The following is a 6,000-nucleotide window of genomic DNA, read 5'->3' on the forward strand; positions in this document are numbered from 1 at the left end:
ACCGGCAGACTTGCAGGAATCAATGCAGTGTAAACATCTTATGCTAAGTAAACTGAGTAAGTGCCAAAAAAAAAAATGTGCCATTGCAGTCACACTGAGTATATGTGTCTAATTATAAAGGACGTTCAGATCTGTGGAGAGGGAACACCACTATTTAACTTGGTACGATTTCTTGAGAGCTGTTGAGGGATGCGCCTGTTTCATCGCGACAGCGCCGTCCTCTTCCGCCCACGCGACTTTACCAGCCGTGGGTGACACAGAAAGACAAAATTAACCCATCTGCAGAGCTACAGTACCCAGTTCATTGTGAAAAATTTCTCAGGTTTCAGCGTGGTGAATACTTCCTTTGTTGTCAGTATGAGCACTGCATTGTACAGATGGCTTTATAGCAGTGACTCTGGGATTACAATTATAGCCCAATGCTAGGAAGTAGACAACAAAGGCAAAAACTCCACCATAATCCGATTCTTTATGTGAAAGAAAAGGGGAAAATCTGCCTTGCCCATGCTAAGCAACCCAGCTAGCTAATGCAGACATATCTGCCGTCAATGCATGCTGATTTTAGCTGCCAATTCCTCTCTTGTAGATTTGCCAGGAGCCACGTTACCCAGTGTTTGTGTGCAGACGAGTGCAGATTTTTTAGCGGAGGAGGAAGGTGAAGAGGGGGCTCTGCTCCAGTTATGTCGAGTCCTGTCAGGAGTTTGTACAACCATGCTTTCGTCTGTCTTATCATTTTTTTCTCATTCCTTCAACCAGCTCAGGGTGATGAAGAGATCATTGGAAGCACAGTGTCTGCTTCTTCAGAGACCTATGGAACCTCAGTTTGGTCACATCATGGTAGGACATCTTTTGTTGCGACTGCGGTCCCTCCAGCAATCAGTGTTTTGTTTACAGGTATTTGGTGACAGGCTACCTGTTGCAAGAACCTCCGTTCCTGTCACATTAGAGGGGCCTCCATGTACAGATCTCTCTAGTTTAAGTCAGTTTTGAAAGAATATCTGCCGTGTAGTTTAAGGGCCGGGACTCTAAAAGAAAAGTCCCCTTGGAGATCATTACTGCATAAGATTTGTGAGCGTCTCCAAAACCTCCTTACCTTTACAAGATAGCTGAGTAATAAGGCCACATGAGGCTCACTGTATACCCACAGTCTATGAGAGACTAGAAATACAATATATGATATTATATTATTGTTTAAAATAGAAAATACAATATTAATAGTTTTATTATTATATAATAATATAAGAGTAGGAAGAGTTATAATTTGAAGAAGTTTAAATATTTTTTAATTCATATTTATAATAATAATTTTACATTTATGTTTTCATTTTAAATGTCAGTTTTAGTCATTTTGCTATGTGCGTTTATTATTTTTATATTAGTTGTTTAAGGTTTTTTTAAATATATATTTTTTATGTTTTAATGTATTTCGTTTTAATAATTTTAGTAATTCAACTTAAACTTATTTATTTCAGTTAATTGCCAAGACAACATTTCAAATTGTATTTAATTTAAGTTTTTCATCTAATATTTATATTAATTTTTTAGCATGAACAAATAAACACTGACTGAAAATTCTGATTTTCTTTATTGTTTGTGTGTGAGACATGCTGTAAGCTATTTTTAATATTGTGTGAAGAAGGAATTAATCATCTCAAATGCTTTTATTGACAACCATAACTTCACGTTAATGATCTTTCTTTATCATCCTGTCCATCTGTTTCCAGCAATCCCATCTTTTAAAAACAGGCATCTTTAACCACTTCCAGTGGCTCCGAGTCCTCGTCAGGCCAGACCAGAATCGCTCTTCGGCTGCTGAGTGTATGAGTGTGTGTATTGATTCTGCTCTGTGTGAGTCCTTGGTTTATTGGCTGATGGCTGGTAGGATACCTGCCCCAGAGAGAGGAACCAGTCGCTCACAGTTGATTGATTATGGACCTCAGTGCCGCTTATTGCAACTACACATTCACATAAACATTATACAAACTTGTATTGTATGACCTCAACATCATAAAATGATTGTGGTCAAAAATTTACAAATGAGCATAAGCGATTAACGCGTTTTCAACATTGATGTAAATTATTTCTAACAGTGATTTTAAGATTTCAGTATTTCAGTCTTAAAACGACCTTGTGGCCACTTTTCTTCATATGGAATCCATGAGTAAAGTAAATTTAATCTTTTATCAATTTCTGTTTTTTAAAGTTAACTTTTTGTCTATGCTGAAATGTCCTTGCTAATGTGGAGACTAGTCATAAGTAAGCCATTTGTTGGCTCACATCATTTGCTCAACCAATGGTGTGAGTTTGGGGCAGGACCAGGGTCAATATAGTTTTGCATTTACTTTTTATTTCTATAGCATTTGCAGTGTTTATTAGTTTTCATGTTAGTGTTAGATTAGTGTTTGTATTTTTTAATGAGTTTATTTCTTTTTTATTTTGGTATTTTAGGGCTGCCAACGTTAATGTGCAAACCGGTATCATTTACGTTAAATTCCTTGCTCTGGTGATATTGGTATCTAGTGGCATTTTTAAATGAAATGCAGTGAAAACCATTTATATTTGTATTTCGCATATATTTAAAATCTTTCTAATTACTTACAAAGCACTAGATGGTTTAGCTTTGCAGTACATTGCAGTACTAGCTCAATAACAGAGAGCTTCGTGGAATGGGTTTCCATGGCCGAGCAGCTGCTCCCACGCCTTACATCACCAAGTGTAATGCAAAGCGTCAGATGCAGTGGTATAAAGTATGCCGCCACTGGACTCATGAACAATGGAGACGTGTTCTCTGGAGTGACGGATCACGCTTCTCTGTCTGGCAATCTGATGGACGAGTCTGGGTTTGGTTGTTGTCAGGAGAACGGCACTTGCCTGACTGCATAGTGCCAACTGTAAAGTTTGGTGGAGGGAGTTGTTTTTCAGGGGTTGGGCTTTGCCCCTTAGTTCTGGTGAAAAGAATGGCCTCTTCCTGTTCCAACATGACTGCGTGCCAGTGATCAAACCAAGGTCCATAAAGACATGGATGAGCAAGTTTGTTGTGGAGGAACTTTGACTGGCCTGCACAGAGTCCTGACCTCAACCCGATAGAACACCTTTGGGATGAATTAGAGCGGAGATTGCAAGCCAGGCCTTCTTGTCCAACATCAGTGCCTGACCTCACAAATGTGCTTCTAGAAGAGTGGTAAAAAATTCCCATAAACACAATCCTAAACTTTGTAGAAAGCCTTCCCAGAAAAGCTTACGCTGTTATAGCTGCAAAGGCTGGGCCAACTCCATATTAAACCCTACGGATTAAGAATTAGATGTCATCAAATTCATGTACATGTAAAGGCAGGCATCCCAAAACTTTTGGCCATATGGTGTACCTAGAATATCAAAATCAAATGCAGGCGGTAAATAATTTTCTTATTTAGCACCCAAACTCTGGAACAGTCTTCCTAGCCTTGTTTGGGAGGCAGACACACTCTGTGTGAACAAAAAACACATCTCTTTAACCTGACATACACATAGCACATGATCACATTTCAATAATTCACGTGCGTTAAAGGATTTTTAGGCTGCATAAATTAGGTCAACCAGAGCCGGGAACACTTCCCTTAACACCCGCTGTTACATTGTAAGAAGAATAGCATCTACACTAATATTTGTCTTTCAATTTATCTTGAGGTTACCGTAGTTAGCCGTATCCTGTCTGTATCCAGATCAGATCCACAACGCAGCTCTGAATGTCAGCAAAGATCCTGTCAACTAGACAATCCCCAGTAAAGGCCTCATCGACACGACAGCCATCTGCACAGATCCTTAACAAAGAATCAGACCTCCACACAGGCAGATGACCAGCTTCGTCTCCATACTTGTGGGATGAGTCCAATCTTCAAAAAAAAAAGCAGGATTAAATATTTGAGTGCTACCGATCCTCATTCTTATTTCTGACGTGATGCAACGCACCGTGTCTGTTTGTTGGCCACAGGAGAATTGGCCCCTCAAATGGAGTCTGGTTTCTCCCATGTTTTTACTTCTTTCTGTCACCTGATGAAGTTTGGGTTCCTTGCTACTGCTGCCTCTGGCTTGCTTAGTCGGGGAAATGTTTAATATTCAACAGTATTATTGATTTGACTCCACCGACACTATTGGATAAGAACTGAACTGAGCTGGACGACGACATCAACGTTTTTCTTTAGAACTACTTTATAGATTAACTAATTTAATAATTGGTTATTTAATTGGTATAATTGGTATATCTTTACAACAGAACTGAGTCAACATTGAACTGACCTCAGCTGAACAATGACACTATCAACCTTGTGGTCGATTTAAAGACGTTTTAAATGGGTCCGATGCGTTTTGTGGTCTGCATCGACTCGCGCATATGATCCACTCTGCGCACATATGCATTCTTTTACAGAACTGACTCGTACCAAACATGCATGCCTATCCACATTTTTCTTAGGTAAACAAACTTCATCCTGATCGGGAGCTGCATGTAGAATATGAGCATTCATGTTTTCAGTGCAGGCAGCAGCTAACTTTGGACAGCTTTGTGTCACTCATTAAACTCATTGTGCGTTAATAACGACTTATACAGTGAAGGGCCGATTTCAAAACAAAGATTTAAAAGATTATGAATCAGCGTATCGATTCAGGACTCGGATCGCCAATGTCACGTGATTTCAGCAGTTTGACACGCAATCTGAATCATGAATCGATACGCTGATTAAAGCTACACTGTGTGATATTTTCCCCCATCTAGCGGTGTAAAGGTATATGACCATCCAGTGAATATTAGTTTCTGTTCCTCTCCATTCTGATTTCGTTTTAACTCCTACGGTGGCCGATTTAGTCCAAGATTAACATGGCAATCCCTCTCTTCACATTCGACACAGTGCCATCGAATGTTAAAATGCGAAAGGCGAAGCTTGAATTAACGGGTATGTCCCTCTTTGGCTAATGTACTTTCAAGATAGAGGGGCAACATGGTGACCGGCAGTCGAACCCCTCACCCGTATGTATTTTCAATGGCATATTATAAACTTACGAAAATACTTTATTACTTGAAATAAGTAAATATACATTAATGAGCACATATATTTTTGAAAGAACTAAGTGTTTTTAGCTAAGAATAAACTAAAAAAGTTACACAGTGTAGCTTTAATAACCGTTCAAATCTTTGTTTTGAAATCTGCCCATCACTATATAAGTCGTTATTTAGTTTTTTTGCGCACACAAACTATTCTCATTGCTTTATACAATTCTTGTACAGACTCTGTTGTGAGATGGGACTTTGTAACGACGTCTTGAGTGCCTTTTATGGGTCTTGAGAGAGGAAATTACATTTGTCTCCATCAAAGCTTGTCCGAGCCATCGGATTTCAACAAAAATATCTTCATTTGTGTTCCGAAAATGAGCGCAGGTCTTACGGGTGTCGAACGATATTAGGGTAAGTAGTTAATGACAGAATTAAAACATTTTGGCGAACTAACCCTTTAAGCTTCCAACGGCATGAACTGAAAACACGCCAGACTGAACACACGCTGTGAATGTATGGCGCGGCCGCGCTTACCTCAGGTGTGATGGATGTAATCTGACTCCTGCTGCGTTTGTGCCGTGACACTCGCTCGGCTCACTCACATTATACTGAACAGACACGTTCAGTTTTTGAGTGTAGTGTCTGTTCTCTAACTGAATTATCAACACGATCTCATGGTCATGCGTATAAATAGTACGAGTTTGCAATCTCGTGGAATGTATACGCCAAAATGAGTTTTGGCGTGCGTATGGTACGCGGTTTTTCGCGTGCATATGATACGCACTTTATGGCGTGCATATGACACGCTCTTGGGTAGGTTTAGGGTGGTGGGGTGGGGGGTTCGTATGTATAATACGCCATAAAGTGCGTCTCATATGCACGCGAAAAACCGCGTACCATACGCACGCCAAAACTCATTTTGGCGTATACATTCCACAAGATTGCAAACTCGTACTATTTATACGCATTTTCGT

The sequence above is a fragment of the Pseudorasbora parva genome, chromosome 21 (genome assembly GCF_024679245.1).
Source record: "Pseudorasbora parva isolate DD20220531a chromosome 21, ASM2467924v1, whole genome shotgun sequence".
In the NCBI taxonomy this organism is placed as follows: Eukaryota; Metazoa; Chordata; class Actinopteri; order Cypriniformes; family Gobionidae; genus Pseudorasbora; species Pseudorasbora parva.